The sequence below is a fragment of the Stegodyphus dumicola genome, chromosome 8 (genome assembly GCF_044657685.1).
Source record: "Stegodyphus dumicola isolate Sdum_Otavi_A_Nest chromosome 8, ASM4465768v1".
Classification (NCBI taxonomy): Eukaryota; Metazoa; Arthropoda; class Arachnida; order Araneae; family Eresidae; genus Stegodyphus; species Stegodyphus dumicola.
This window is the reverse complement of record NC_140775.1, coordinates 66928309-66945627: the sequence shown is the minus strand read 5'-3', so window position 1 is coordinate 66945627 and position 17319 is coordinate 66928309.

The following is a 17319-nucleotide window of genomic DNA, read 5'->3' as shown; positions in this document are numbered from 1 at the left end:
ATTAGTCCTATTTATCTGAATTCTTTTTTGTATTTCTCAGTAAAGAAGAAAAGAAATTTGAGGTGTAGTTGTTTAGAAAACAACAATTGTGTAAATATTTAATCATGGGGAATACTCTATATAATAATTTAATTGAATATTAGTTTTGAGAGCTTTATTTATTTTATTCTAAATTATGTAGATAAACATTAATTAAACTCTTCTTCCAATTTCAAGTCTAGTGAAGATTTACAAAGTTACCGGTTTGATTAAAAAATGATAAAAACTTGATTTTTGATTCCTTGTACATTGTAATCAAAGCAGGCAAAATGAAAATTGCTGTATATTTGCCATTAATATGATTTCTCAGGGTATATAAGAATTTATCTGTCATTGTTTTGTGTGACGTTTTGTTGTGTTTCTATTAAATCACTTTTTTATTTTGGTCTTTACATATCCATGAGAATTTGTTTGCATTTACGGATTGTAAATTTTGCGGATACGCTACGTTTTTTATGTTTATATGTATAGCTGTTCTGGATACTTTAATTTTATAACTTTTGATAATTTTATGGATATAATAATTTATAATATATCAGTATATCTCCGACTTTGACAGGTTTTTCAATATATCCGTTGTTATCGAAATGATTCCATTACAGAGAATGCAGACGGAGATAGGGAAAATTCTGGAAATCTCTTTCGTTATAATAATAGAGTGTATTTAAAAAATCAATGCCCTCGATGAGATCAAAGAGAATAAGAGCTCAGTGAAGAAGCATTGTATTTTAACGACGATTTTATAGCCTGTTCAGATTTTCGGAGAATGTTTTGTGTCGGTGATAGAGATATCGGATTAAATTCGACTTTCTTTTACTGCCTATATTGAATGAAATTTGTTCCTAATGTTTTTCACGAATATTTTAAAAACGGCTCTTTGAAAATATAGCCAGTTAGCTAATCTTTCAGAAATAGGAATAAAAGTTTACTGAAATTACCCCTTGAAAATACAGAGCATTGAAAACATCTGTTCATATTTTGTGTACGAAGTTTTGTGATATTTACTACGAATGAAATAAAAAGGCAAAAACTTAATCCATTTGTCTAGTTAAATCTGTTCTTATCCAATTCACTATAAATATTATTTATACAAACTGCTAGAATAAGATGTATTTCCTGATGTACCCGTAAGCGAGTCAAGGTCATACTTGAATAAAGAACGGCAATAAAACAGAACGGCATTATTGTTGGAGTAAGAATCCAATTCAAGTTAAACTACTTTGGTCCTCGCAATAATACAAGAACTGAACGCCGAAATTTTTGAGTTAATTTATCGCATATATATCTTAGAACTAACAATGTACTGTGTACATAAAATAATATAATTTAAAGACAAATTTCATAAATCTAACTGACCATATCGCGGACTGTAAAATGTATGTTTTTGAATATTGTTTAATATACAAGTCTTAAATTGGAATAAAAATATTATATGCAAATATAAAGGTGATATCTATCGAAGGATAAAGGAAGAAAATTTTAAAATTCTGTTTAACGAATCATTGGCAAATTGTTATGAAAATAAGTAATGCTGGCTATCAGTTTTACTGGAAATAACAGTTAAGAGTATATAATCGTAAGAGAATAAGAAATAATCATAAGTTTATAGAAGGAAACAGCCAGACAAAATTTTGAAAGATATTCTAATGTAAAGCCTTAATACACATCATTATCATTGTTTATGATAAAACCTTACATAATGACAAACGTAATTCATAATGACATTAATAACCTATTTCTAATCACAGACATGAGACTCTTATGTTGATAAAATGTCGTTGTCCATCATAAATGCAAATCGAAAACGCCACAGAGGATGGAATCAATGATTAGCCTCTCTCTCTCTGCTTGTCGGTTTATACTTTTTGACCGTCGCAATTGAAATTTTCATGTACTTTGTCAGTTAAATTCTGTAGGCTATTCAGTACAAATTAAGGATTTTTCTTACGAAAAGGATCATCTTATCTTATCTTAAAATTATAATTTACTCTAGATGCTCCAAACGGGTGAACAAAATTTTATGACCAAGTTCGTTAAAATCGAAACTTTAGAAAATCTACATCCTTTTTAAGGCTAAATTATGCATACCTTTTTCTGTTATCAATATTAGACCTTAGAACTTTGGCATTTAACACTTTTTTGATTTATCAGTTATCTGACATATTGCCTTAGCACCATTTACAAATTTGAAAGATACAAAAAATAATTTCGGTGACAACTGAAGAGCAAATTCGGTAGACCAACATATTACATGCACTGAAGGAGAAGAAAATTATAGGTGGTCATCATTCTCAGAGACAGTGGCCCATACTTACAATGACCCTTCACAGACAATACGAATGCTGCTTGAGTTTTGGTTACATGGGAAACCCGTCCCTTCCTCGGCTCAGCTACTAATTCTTTGTTGATATGACTATAACATTTTTGTATAAATCAATGCTGTTAATCTATGAAGGCCCATAACTTTTCGACTAGCTTATTAGTTATGCCAAAGTATGCGAGAAATATTTGCCTGCTCCTTGGATAGGTGAAAGATGATCCAGTTTTGAAGGACATATCCTGTTATTTAATTTCTATCCTTTACGCTTTCAGACGTTTTAACAGACTACAGATATTCGTTTTTCATCCAACATAATTAATTTTATTAAAATTTAGGGATAATTGAGTAAATAATAAATCCAGTGGTGACTACTCTGATTATTCAATAAATTGATAAGAAAGTTAGAGACAAAAGGAAATATATACAAATATATACATATAGTATATTGCTTAGGTTTTTTAATTATTATTGATGCAATAATTGAAATCCTTAAGTATTAATTCAAAAATATCTATCGCAATCTGAATACTGTAGTTTTTTTGCGAAAGATGAGAATACAGTAGCTATTTCTTCTCATGTTCTGAATGTTGTTATGTATTAGATGCTCACGAAAAACATCGCGGACGAGAACGCCGCTGAAGATGCATCATAGATAGAAAACATCGTCTTATCGCGGTAGAAACGAAACAAAGAGGACATCATAGTACAAAATATCGTGGTAGAAAATAAGGAGAGACAAAAAGAGCGAAAACGATGAATGAGTTAACACAATTTAAAAAATCGTACAAACATCGTGGTAAAAAATAAATATTTAAGAAATATCGCATAACGTTAATATCACAGACTTGCATTTTAAGTTTTTTAAAGTTTTCAAGCGCATGTTATCGGTTGCAGTATGTAATGACTTTTGATTGCGAGAAAAAACGAGAAATATTTTCATCCATCTCATTAAATTACCTTTTTAAATTAACTTAGTTCAACAAACTTTTAACTGAAAAATCAAGAAGAAAATTTCGACTTTCAAAATCTACAAATGAGTAGAACTTAGAGTTACATATAACAAGTAATTAATGTAACTTTAATATATAGTCAGCTATTAAGTGTTGTAATAAAAATAATCCGTTTTGCTAAAACATATTACTAGTAGTATTAAGTCAGTAAATGTGAAGTAAAATCGTTTTAGTATTTTATTAATAATGACTTAAGAATACAAGTATTTTGATTAGTTCCAAAACGTAAATCAATTTATACTGAATAAGAATATGCCTGGGAAGAGTATATATGTAGGAAGGTTATTTAGTACTGATATTAATACTTTATAAATTTTATTAAAAAATAAGACGAGAGAAACCAGTTAGCTGTTAAATCGGTAAAACAAATAACTGTGATAATATTTAAAGCAATACGATGCGCATTACTTTAATGAGAAAGCCAAAGTTACCGAAAATCAAGACCTATTGACAGATACATATATGCATTTTTTTCAGTCTGATCACATTTTATATTCTGATATTTAAGCAGTTTTAATTAGCCTGAACGAACAAAAAGTGTATGTTTGTATGTTATGTAACCATTGCACCCAACTCGGTTGGGTTAGAGCACTTACAAAGTCTATGTTTAAGTAAGACAAAATTTTGCCCCATGATACTGCAGGTTCATGAAACTGCTAAAAAGGAATGCGAAGTAAACACAAATATCATGAAAAGAATGCTGCGGATAAGAGGTGATGATGTTATGAGTGTGATGGCGAACTGAATAAAACATGAAAGTGCAAAAATGTACGATGTAGAAAAGCTGCAATGAATAATGAACTTGAGAAAAAAAATGAACTGCAAATTACAAATGTGGAAGATGCAAGTGAACAAATAAACAGAAATTAGTAATTTGTAATGTGTACAAAACATGATGTACTCGTAGTGCAACAATGATTGTGTAATGCTATGTGGTGCACAAGAAGTTTAACTACTCTTAAAATAAAAGAATGCAAGACTGTGAAATTAGAAAATCTAAAATAAACAAAAGCAAGGTAAAAATAAAAGTATGTGGTAGGTGCAAATCAGCAAACAAAACAGGAGTCAGATATTTACAGTATGTGCGAAAACGTGATGGAGTACAGGAAATGAAATACTGAATTTTCTAGATTAAATGCGAAGGGAAAAATTAAATTGTGTAGTAGATGCAAGTCAGCAAATAAAAGCAGAAATCAGTTACGTACAAATGTACAAAAACATAAAACAGTACAAAAAATGAAACACTAAATGTTTTAAATTTAAAAAAATGTACAGATAGTGAAATGCAGCTACGAGGACATTTTTGCCCAATCCAATGAAACGTAAACATAGAAAGTAATATGCAAAACAGGAGGAAATTGATGTCCTAGAAACTTTATAGGAGAAAGTAAATATAATGCGTGTAACATAAAAAGTTATGATATAAAAATATGTAAACTATGTCTAACGCCGCAAGGTAAAATAGATGCCGTCCAGACGGTATAGTGGTTAGGGGAGCAAAAGGGCCGGGGTTCGAATCTCGGAGAAGGCATGAGTGTAAATTGTCTGTTCCCTCATAGTAGGTGACGGTGACCGCCTATCGGGTGCCTCCACAATAAAATGGCCACCATTTCCGACCTTAGGAGTGGCCAATGCTGAGAAAAGACAATTGCCCGCTGTTCAGGAAAAAAGAAAGTTAAAATATATACAAAATTCAGACTATATACGAGATAAAATAATAAAAATTCTTGAATAAATATTTGGGAACATTGGCAAAACGTTTAGTAATTATAAAGTAGATACAGAAACAATTCCTTGAATAAACACTTTGAAGACAATAAACCGAGTAACCAAGTAAACCCAAGGTTTACAATGTATGAATAAAAATGGAGCAAATCTATACAGAAATGGAATGAAGAAACAAGACATAAGATGTAATAAGAATGTGCTCTATGAAGTAAAATGAGTAATGTTAAATGTGTAATGAAGGAAAAGAGTAGAGTTCTGCGAAACGCACTGGGTAAGGCTCCGTTCTTCAGATTGACGGTGCAGCCGTTGAGCTGTCATTGCCGTTGTTAGCAGGAGAAAAGTCCCAATCTGATATAGGTTGAGAGGCGAAGACGGTATTTAAATTAGCTCTGCTTAAGATGAGTGGCTTAAAGACAGCGATTATAATCGTCATATTATTGAAGAAGTTTGGTTACAGGAAAAAAGTTTACTGTCTCGGTTACAGGAAAAAAGTTTACGTTGAAGTTTACTATCTCGAAATTTACAGCTCTGGTGCAAAAGTTTTCATTCTCCCTGAGAATGAAGTATAAAATATTTTAGATGTTCAGATCTATATGAATATCCTTATTACGGAAAAGTTAGGGGAGTTAGTAATCATTCTGATAATTTTGCTTTGCAGAGTTTTCGTAAATAGTGCTCCATGCAGGAAAAGCATGACTGCAAATATCGCTTCATAAATATGATTTTTTTTTATTAAAAGAGAGGATAGAAGTTCTATTGACTAAATTCTATTGACTTCTATTGACTTGAGGGAGTTTAAATCTCCACGGACCTTGCTGAGAACTTTTCTTAAATGATTATTACAGGTAAATTTGTTATTTCAGATGATGACAAGGTATTTCGCTTTGTTAACTTTAAGAACTTTGACGTTGAAGAGTTTAAGATCTAATGTATCTTCTCCTTTACCTTGAAGAGTTTAATAGGTTGTTTTGAAACATAAAATTGGAGAAATGTCAAGTGCCCTTGCCGGAACTCGAACTCCGGACTTTCCGAATACGCGTCGAGTATGCTTCCAATTACACCTGTAAGGCATGTAGAAAGGAGAAAGAAAATACCTTACAGAATTTACGGCTTTATGATAAGGAGCTGAGATCGGTCGGATTGATAAATACTTTCCAGTTTGATCCAGTTTTCAGTTTGATAAAGACTTTCCAGTTTCCAGTAAATTTATTTGATCGATTGATTAGCATTTAGGGACCTAACCGTAGTTACGGTCAACTAGGTTTCATAAAATCGTATGCGTAAGAAGGTACAAGACTGGGTCATGGACAAAGCCCTGGTCCATACAAGCTTCGATATTCTGGATGGTCTGTTTTTGCTTGGCTGAGAAATTTCTATTAGTGAGAAAAGCGTGAAGGATGAGAATAATGTCTTGGAGAAGTTATTGATGATAAGTTTATGGAGCAAGTTATCATGCCTTACGTGGTCAAAACTTTCGTTGCGTCCAATATGAGGATTGTAGTATATTGCTTGTTGTGGCAAGAGATAAATTCAATAATAAGCACGAGCAGCATAGCAATGGACAATTTTGCGCGGATCGAGTATTTATCGTTTTGAAGAGAGTTCAGATTGGATAACATTCGGTTGAGGATGACATTTCCCACAGCCTTTGCTGGCTTTGGAATTATATAGCAAATTTCGTGTTTTCGGCTGTTGGGAAAGTAGTTATTGTAGAAACACATGTCAAGAATGCTGGTGAGTTTTACATTGATATTGGTAGAAATGTTTCTGCGCATCAGGCTGTTGATAATTTCATCCCAGGAGACTTTTTGGTGTCGAGATTTCTACTGATATTGGTAATTTCAAAAGGGATGGTGATGTCTAGAATATTGCGAACTGAAAAGAGGTATTGAAACAGCGATGATTTGAAATAGCTAATAAGATTATCATTAGCCGGATTACTGAGAGACAGGTTATTTTAAACTGGTTTTCTAGGTGACTGGTGAAGATTTCCGCACGATCTTGAACTGTGAAAACGAAATTATTACGATTGTAGGTAGCAGAGTTGATGAGAGCTTTCTTTTAGAATCTCTTGATGTATCTCCGGCCATCTGTAACACTGATAGAGAAGAGTTTCTTCTTTCATTGCTCATTTCTCTGAGTTTCAATCAGTTGTTTAACAATTTTAAGTCTATTAACGCTAATCTTAGTCCAGGGGTCTGGAATAAGGTTCCAGGTTTTTCTTAGTTGGTTCCTGTTCTGAATTTGCTGTCTTGATGTGCCGAGGAAGGCTCTACTGATAGTTAATTTTATGAAAGGTCATAGTTTATCAAGAGGGATGAAACCGGTGACAAGGTTATTGATAGTTGGATCCATAACCTGCGTGTTTTTAAAACTTGAGTACTTCTTTGACGCGTCCTTAAAATATTAAACATCCAATCTGTCTTTTTTTCTGATGTTGGTGATTACAGAAAGTTTCGCAAAAGGATGTTTGTAGTATGGGGAAAAGCAATCTCATATCCACGTCAAATTATATTTCTATGAAGATCTCGAGTTGCTTCGCAAAACAGAATTTTTGCAGCATTCATTCACCTAATCGCTATGATTTCTTGAATTTTCTAAATGATCTCAAAATAATCTAAGGTGCTAGATTTCATTTCCGGTGACAGAATAGAAGTAGCTAGTGTCACATCTAGTACGTAAGTGAAATGATTAAGAAGACGTTACAATTTTGTTTCTAGTAAATCAGCTGACGGCAGTTATATTCTGGAGAAGAAATTCTTTTGTTTGATGACTAAATCCAAAACAGCAAACAACGGCTGAATTAAAAAAAGGAAAAATATAAGAAAAAATATATTCAAATTATTTTTTAAGGATCGCTTCTCTTATCGTCATCCATTTACAAGAGGATGATGCTTTATAGAAGCAAGTTCAGAAATATAAATAGTAACTGCTACCAGTTGAAAAAATAAGTGCTGAATTTTTCTAGACACACTAAATAATTGCCTCTGAAATCAGTATAAAACACTAATTAGATAACTTAGTATATTTATAACTAGTATAAAACCAATCACTGTTGTTTCATATACAACATCAATTCATTTCATATACATATGTATATGTATGCAATGAATTTCAAAATTATATCTTATAATGAAGGTTTACCTATTTATTGTTTATTTGTTCTAGGATAATTTTATTTGTTCTATTAATGCCATTTTTTAATTCAATTTTCGTTTGCATATATTGTATTGACTATACGCACACGAACTCTCACTTAACAGCAACATTAAGAAATACTTAATAACATTTTAATAAATATTCTTTAAGACATATATATTTACTTATAAGCGAATGCACTCACAGCAACTAATACTATTGGTTAACTATCATCTAATAGGTAGTCTGAATGAAAGCATCATTAGTGTATGGCACGACATTTGAATACTTTGTTTTAATCTTCTAACTTACGAATATATATTATTGATAATATATTGAATTTACTTAACTCTTTAAAGTTTGAGTTTAAATTATTCCTCCTTTCAGTTCTTCGTATTACGATCTTTCCCAGAGAATCAAAAGCTTAGAAAGAAATATTGAGCAGTGAAAGAGAAACTCAGCTTAGATTGAAAATGTAAAGGGTTGAGAGTTTAATTCTGATGATTAAGGAGTGGAACGCTGGTTTCGTTTTAAAGAAAGTACAGTTAATGAGAGCTGCTCTTTAGGTAAGTCAAATTTAAACTTTTATCGGCAAGAATAATTCGGATCTGTTACAAAGGTCGTGTTCGGGTGTCTTTGATATTTATTAGGTGCTTGTTCAGTTCATTTTTAAATGCATTTACCTAACTAAAATATTATTCCTTAAAGCTTGAAACTGACCTACATCAAGAAGGTTTTACATTCCATGGTTTATTAATTTCTTTCTATTCCTCTGAATGACATTTGTCATTAACGTCAATTTTGTTTGACAAGTGTTTTTAAAAATAGATAAAGAAATTCTATGTGTCACATTAAACAATTTTTCTTCTCCTAATAAGAAATTCTACTTCACTGCATTTTAATTTCTTTCATTCATTGTATTTTGTTTTACAGCACTAATTTTGTAAGAAATGATTAAGTGTAAAATAACAACTTGCATAAGGCAAACCATTGTGCGCAGTAAAACCTTGTTTAACTGAAATTCCGCTTGATCAAAATACAGAAAGCAGTAACTGAATTTAACATTAAAAAGATGGAGCTGAAAGAAAACAATCAAAACGCTCATTTTCAAAAATATAATAAAAATATTTTTTTTTTCAGTTTAATTTCTGAATTCATCTTTATTTCGATTTTATTTATGACAGAAATTAGTGATCCCAAATGTTCTATGCAAAATTAGAGAACCATAAATTCTCCGTTATTTCAGAAATGATTCGCTTAGAATAAAATCCCTGTTATTTCAGGGATAGCTAGCTAGCTATATCACTCTCACACGTCAGAGTGATATAGCTGTTTGTAAGTTTGTAAGAATGCAATTCAAAAGATGATACATTATTTGAAATAGTGTATCTCTCCAACTGTAGTATAACAGACATTTTTATTTAAACAACATTCTTAAATACTTATTTCTATTTAAATAAGTTCCCATCTCTTATCGGAAATAGTTCCGCTACGAATTCTACTGCATATAATATTTATATGCGGTAGAATTCGTAGCGATTGAAACAAAAGATTGCGATCCTGCACTATGGCATTCGCACCAGCTTACTGAATTTTGAACTGCGGGATCACGAATTACGCTCAGCAGTTAAAATGCTAACATATTTCTTAATACATATTTTTCAAAATACGTTTAGAAATAACTACATAACTTGCTTGGTAAAAAAGGGAAATTTTTTAACATTTAAGATTTTTCTATTTTTCAATGGTACTAATGTCTTCAATTTTGGAAAAGATAAAAAGGGTGTTCTTTTATTTTGAGAGCATAGAAACTGACCAGTAACGTAAAAGCATTGCTAAATTTCGATTATTTAAATAATATGAAGATACTGTAAAATACAGTGACATTTTTTGAAATGCACTTAGTAGTTCTGGTTTCAGGAAATAATTCTAAAATTAAAACTTGCTAATTAACTAAAAAGTTAAATTAAAAATTATCAGTATATATTAGTTTGGTTTGTATGATCTGGCCCATGTCTTTATTCAGCATCATATAATGTACGAAAGCCTCTCCTTCGTCCTCCTGCCTTCAAACGGATTTGAGCTGCATCATGTTGCACGGAATTATGTAGTTCTGTCAAAAGACGAGGGATTTATTTCCAATTATATTTTTATCTAATTTCAATTATTTTTGCGAGGCGTCTCTATAGATAATGAAGCATAGTTTTATGCAATAATTTCATATTTCGGGCTCATTCATAATTTATACAGCGGCGATCGATTCCCAATAATACATAAACTGTTCTTTTCGCTGACAGTTTGGCAATAACTTCAGGCGTAGCCGCCCAACCGGTGTAGCGGTTAGCATCGCTGACTGCCGTGCCGAAGGGCCCGATTTCGAATCACGGAGAAGGCATGGATGTTTGCGAAGGTAAAGTGTCGGTGCGGCATGGAGGCAATCTAAATATGTGGCGAGCCGAAAGTCCTCTCATGTGGTTTGGTGGAAGGGGAGATGGATGAGAGATCTTAGGACCCGTTCCCCCGGGGTGCTGTCCATCAAATTGGGGGTGGGCGAAACTGAGCTAAATCGCACTGTCACCTGTAAGGCGCTCAAGGCGGATGCCACCGACAGGCGTAATCTTGCGCTTCTTGTCGCAAGGAATTTCGGTGGCTTGGGCTGATGTAGATGTCAGACAAGTTAGCATAAGCAATATCAACAACAACTTCAGGCATGCCTGCCACAAATAGGCATTCTTTGTCGAAGAATATTTTCCTTTATCAAAGGATGCCTTTTCTCTATGTGTAACGTAAATACGAACCGGTTTAGCTGATAAAGTCCTCCCCGATTGCATCCTTTCTTTCAGTGAGATAGAGCTCTATGCTTTGCGTTAATCAGTCTATCATTTTCGAATATTGTTGCATAGTATAAATCGAGAACACTGGGATATAATGCATAATTAAAGAGAAAATATTGCTTATCACAGGAAAAAAAAATATTTTTAATATTTCTAGACTGTTGAAAGTAAAGGAAATTACATTTCTACTTTAAAAATGACATATGTTCTTAAGTGAGGCACGAATAACTATCTAAAACTTCACAGCTCTTAGCAAACCTTTAAGTTAAAAGATTTGGCAAAAATCTGAGGTACTAGCATTGTGTTGGAAATGTTCTAAGCGGAGCCACGAAGGTTAGAGACAAAGTTATAACCGAGAAGTGTATTTGCTTATTGATAGATTTCAAGAGTTAAATAATAATACTGAAAGACCTAAATCTTGTAACTTCTTTGTGTTTCTGAAATTTTATTTCATTTGCTGAAATAACAAAAAAAAAAAAAAAAAGTTTGGGAATAATTTACTCTCCCACTTCCCCCCTCCCAAATAACAGAAGGAGAGTAATTAGTCTTTTACATAATTTAATATTATATATTCGTTGAGAATAAGCTTTAAATATAAAGTTAATGCAAGAAAGAAGAAACTAAAAATATAATAATATCATCTCGAAATATTCTACAGATTCTTTGGGATTGATACCACTAAGAATATGCTAAGTAGATGCATTATTCTTTGGCTATGCGTGAGACGTAACAAGCGTGATTAAAAATAACAGCATTACCTTCACCCTTAGACCTGTCAAAAATATATATGGAAAAATTATCTGAAACTTGCGTGTTGCACAAACAATTTAGGAAGCATAGACCACCGTTAATCCATCAACCTCTTATTTTCCTCTTAAAAAGAAGAGAGAAAAAAAAAACTCAGTTTTCTTTATAAAACTGCACGCAATGTAATTCATAAAATGCTGCAAGTTTTGAAATCTTATTAAAATTAAAAATCGTCGTCGAAAGTTGAGACTACATCTAACTGATAAATAAATTACTTGTATGAAAATAAATATAGATAAATCTTCAGTTTACTATGTGATATTCTCTAGGGAGGGTAAATTAAAAGAATAATTCAGAAGGATTAAGGACTATTGTGCACTCGTAGGCAAGCGAATTTGCTTAATTTTGTGCATTTTTATTGAGGGTATTGATCCAGAGGTATTACTTAAGAATTATGCAAATATTCAATGTCGAATACGTAGGCGTACACATGCGTTTCACAGAAGCTACTATTGTGAAAGACACATAAAACGCACTACGGTTTTTTGTGTGCTTGTACTCCTTCATGACATTCGCCATGTATCTCGCAAGAGTTGGGTAAATTTTATAAGGTATCAGGCACAATGAGTAGCCACGAACGTATGTATGATGGAATGCGATACAGAATTGTCGGGAGATTGGAGGGCGGCCATTCACAAACGTAAGCGGCTACAGAGTTTAGTTCAACCCCCAGTGTCGTCTGAAATTTGTGGAAAATATTTCAGGACATTGGTTACACATCGATAAGAACTAGACATAAACGACAGCTACGAATGAGGATCATTATTGGCATTTTCAGCATGGCGATATAGAACTGCTATAGTTTCATAGCTCTCACGTGTGCTGTATGCTGCCACTGGAACCCGAGTTTAACGGTCTACAGCGCCCGAAGGCTTCATGAGATAGGGCTGTATGCCAAACAATCCGCTGTTTGCGTCCCGCTAACGGCAGCACACAAGGCAGCGTGTTTAGAATGGTGCAAATAACATGCATCTTTGACCAGACTTCACTGAAGCGCCGTGCGTTTTAACAGATGAGTCGAGATAGAGGCTTAGCATAGATTCTGGAGAGAGCCTGGAACACGACAACATCCATCTCATCAAGGAATAGGATTATTACGGTGATGGAGATGTAATGGTTTGAGCAGGCGTTACGCCAGATGGACGAACACCACTGCATGTGTTTTACAAAGGCTCACCGACTGCTTTGAGATATAGAGAGGACATCCTTGAGCTCTATATTCAGATATTCAGGGACGCAGTTGATACTGGGTTTCTGTTAATGGACAGCAACGCTCGTACCCATAAGCCTCAGCTGATCGATAATTCCCTGGAAAGTGAGGGTATTCGCCGCATGTGTTGGCCAGCAAGATCTTCTGACCTTAAGCTTACAAAGCATGTCTTAAACGCTCTTAGGAGGGCAATTTCATCTTGCCATCCCTCTTTCGATAACCATCCCGGGGTTGAAAACTGCACTGCTGGAGGGATCAACTGTTACCAGGACTCAACTGCCTTCTATCCAGTATGACGTCAGGGAGCGCGACCTGTCTGGCTATAAGAAGGGACCATACTCCACGTTAGACACATTTCTAGTTTGATATCACAACATTTATTTCGATATCCTTGCGCTATATTCTTAACTTTTAATTATGATTAGATAAAATGACTTTTGAATCATAAATCTCTTACTTACTAAATTAATATAGATTGTTTACTATATTATTACCAATTTTCATTAAAATTTGTCCATTAGTTTAGAAACACACCTAAAATTTATTGAAAAGGCTGCTGCCATTTCGAAAAAACGTAAGTTGGCAGGATATCATGAATAAGATTAATAAGATGATGATTTACATTATGGAATTCAAAACTTTTTTAGAAAACGAAATAACGGAAGGAAGATAAAAGTCAACTGGGCAGAAGCTATGGGAAGAGTATTTTTAGTAAACAGTAAGTGTTTATGATGTAAGGTATTAATAATATTTCCCTTAACTCTTATATTTGAAAGAATTATTCAATTAAAATATTTTAAAAAATTACTTATTAGTAAATGTTTTTCATAGGTTTGTTTTGATTGCATCATTTGTTTCTTATCTTTATGTTTAATAAGCAATTTTATTTATATAAAAGTGTTAAAATAAAATGAAATAAAAGAAATTTTTTTTAAGTTTCAGTAGAAAATTAAACTCTAGTTACACTAAATTCTGAAGATAACAGATAAATTAAGAATAGGCAAGTAAGTTGTTATCATGGATTAATAAATAATTTAAAGTTTCAAAATTAATAAGCATGTTTGCTTAAAATAAATTTAAATAAATTCTGTAGTAAAAAAAATATATATTCTGAAAATATGTGTAGTAGTAATTGGATGCAAAGCAGTAATTCAAATATATTTTCAGTATCCCCACCCCCCAAAAAATGAAAAATTAAAAATCTAAACATAATTTTAAGTAGTATGCAGTTATTAAACTATAAATAACGTAATAAATTTTAAGAAGAAGAATAATTGTATTTAAATCATTAAAAAATCTTTTGGGTGTACAAAAAACCGCAAATAAAAATACCGAACGTTTATTTCAGTATTTTAGTTTTGTAGATTCCAAGAACTTTAGAAATGACCTCTTCTGCAAGATGTCCGTTTCCACAGGGGACCAAAATCGTGAGGAACTGTGGTTGTTTATGTCTTCTAGAAAGCGATCACTGTATTTATAATTTGCGCTCAACTCCACTGTTTACTGTCATTTATAGCATTTTAAAGATTATAACTGATTAAACTTATTCTCAGAACTAACAATTATATCTTTCACTACAATAATACAACTGACAAAAATTTTACTGAAATATCTGAATACAGGATTATTCTTCCCTAAATATTATTGATGATGAAATATTGAATAATAAAATTATTGTAATTACTGTAAGATCATTGAATTGAGTTATTAACCTTAAGATCATAATTTTTGGATATATGGGACTTATGCGCCAGAAGGTGTATGCAGTGGCATTTAAACTTTAACAAATTATTAGTCGTACGATGGTATAAACAACGCAGCGCCTTGTAATGCACAGAATCTAAATACTGTAATGCTTGATTCTGGCTCCATATTGAAAGAGAGGCAATTTATCACACAGTCGTACTCGCAAAGGGGAGTACAAGCTTAAAGGCCAGATATGTTAAAGCAAAAAGTTCTTCGAAGCTCAGTCTAACATTTACTATGCATAAAAATGAACGAATATGTTTTTATGCAGTTGCAAAATATAGAGATCACTATTTTACAATTCCTGTTACAATTTTATGTAGACATCATATATATATTTTCAATCTGTGTACTAGTGTATCTGTATACTCTAGTATCTGTATACTCTAGTAAACAAAACTTCAGCGTCATCATTTGAAAATTAAATTAATATAATATCAATTGATTACAAAATTTTACCTTAAATAATGACACAGAAGATGTTGAATAAATGTTCAGATTTTGCTGTATTAATAACAACTTTCTACAGATATGATTATAAAAAAATATTAAGCCCGAATAAAAGTGGTTAAAAGGGATATAAACCTAGTTATTTGTCTTATAGAAACTTTCAGTCAAATGAGTCTACCAATTTATATTTTTAATATGTTAAGTTATTGTTAATGCTGTCAAAGAAATATGAAAGGCTTCATGGAAAAATATCTAACGATATATCTTTGTCTGTTTTTTTAACTAAGCTGCAAAGCCTAAGAAAAGCTTAATAAAATTATGCATGATATAAAACTCAATCTTATCTCTATTTGCAGGAGAGGATTTTCCTTTAGGAACGATCTCGATTGGTGTCATTAGATTTGGCATCATATATCTATATTCCACTCATACGATTCTTCAGCTTTCAATAAACAATCTGTGCTAAAAACTCTGCAAACTCGATACTTTTTTAATAATCCCATTCGTCTGACACGAACAAGTTGTCAGTTTTATTATTATGTCGTAATTAGTGCATGACTTTTGAATGCTATATTTTTTGTTAAGACACTCTCTTGTTTGAGCGCCTATGACTAATGTTCCCATTAATTTGTTATATATTCAGAGATTGTTAATGAAAAAAAAATGTATTTATGTACTGACACATTATCAGTCTTGTATTTGAAAAGAAGCTCAAAGTGATTTGCAATAAATTTAGACATGAATGCATCTTCTTCTCTAAAGCACTTCCTAGAAAACTAATAGATAAGGTCTTATTTTCTGCTCTCTTAAAAATTGGTAATGTAGAGAGAAACCTGTAACAGGAAAGATTCCATTTTCTCCACTGTTTACTGTTATTAAGATATTTTTTGTGTTGTTTTTAGTCGCGGGAAAACTAATTTTCCGGTCTCTTGAACAGCTTACTAGGAAAGGATAATTTAAAAAAATGGAATAGATTTTTGATAGGCTCCTGAAGAAATAGATAGTGCTTTGGTGCTTCTAACCGTTTTTTCATTATTTATAATACTTCAAATAACGTCTGGTATATTGGATTTCGGCCTTAAGCACAAAATACGGCTTGATCTGCAAGATTTTAAAATATACATTAAGTGAATGTTGTATGTTCACAGACACCTGAGTAGTAGCTTATCATAGATGACACAGAAGTATAAAGTTGTTTTCACTGATAAATGTGCTATTTAGTAAAATGAAAGACTATTTGTTTAATTTGTTGATCATTGCATTTTTATATTCAGGTTCCCTTTGATTTCTCTTCTGGATACCGGAGGACCAAATAATAAACCAATTAATACATACCTAGCTAATACATGGTAAATATTTCTGTCGGAACTGGTCGCTTTTGATGGCTAGTGTAGAGGTTCTTAACCTTTTCTATGCCACGTACCCATTACTTTATAATATAAAATACACCCAAGGTCTTATTTCTGAAGTATAATCCCTTCTTCAGTCCCTTAAAGTTTGCTCGTAATATACAATACTCCTGTATTATTTTAATACTGCAATATTAATAAAGCGAAATGAGTAAGATCAGGAAAATATGCTGAAACAAAACTGATCATTACATTATTTATTTCAAATAAATACAGTAACAACACAAAGCAAAAAGGAACGTTAGTAATGTCCTATAACTGATTATTGATGAGATTTTGGCCTACAATAAAACCCTTAGCACTCCTGAAATTGTGTTGTACCTCAGTGAAATACTGAATCTATAATTATTTTAAAATGAATTATACATGATTTTGCATGTACTAAATTTAAATTAAAAATTAAGATTCAGTATACTCATGTTCTTATCAGTATGTGCATAGAAAAGTAGACTATTTTATGGGGTAAATAACAGTTAAAATCTTACACCATAGCCTTGTTACGAAATGACATTGTTTGAGAAGAAAATGCTGTTAAATTTTCGACAGTGTTCTTTTCTAAGCATTCATAGTGCCGTTTCAAATTTTCGACAGTTGTGTGGTTTTTACCAAATTTAGCAACACTACAACT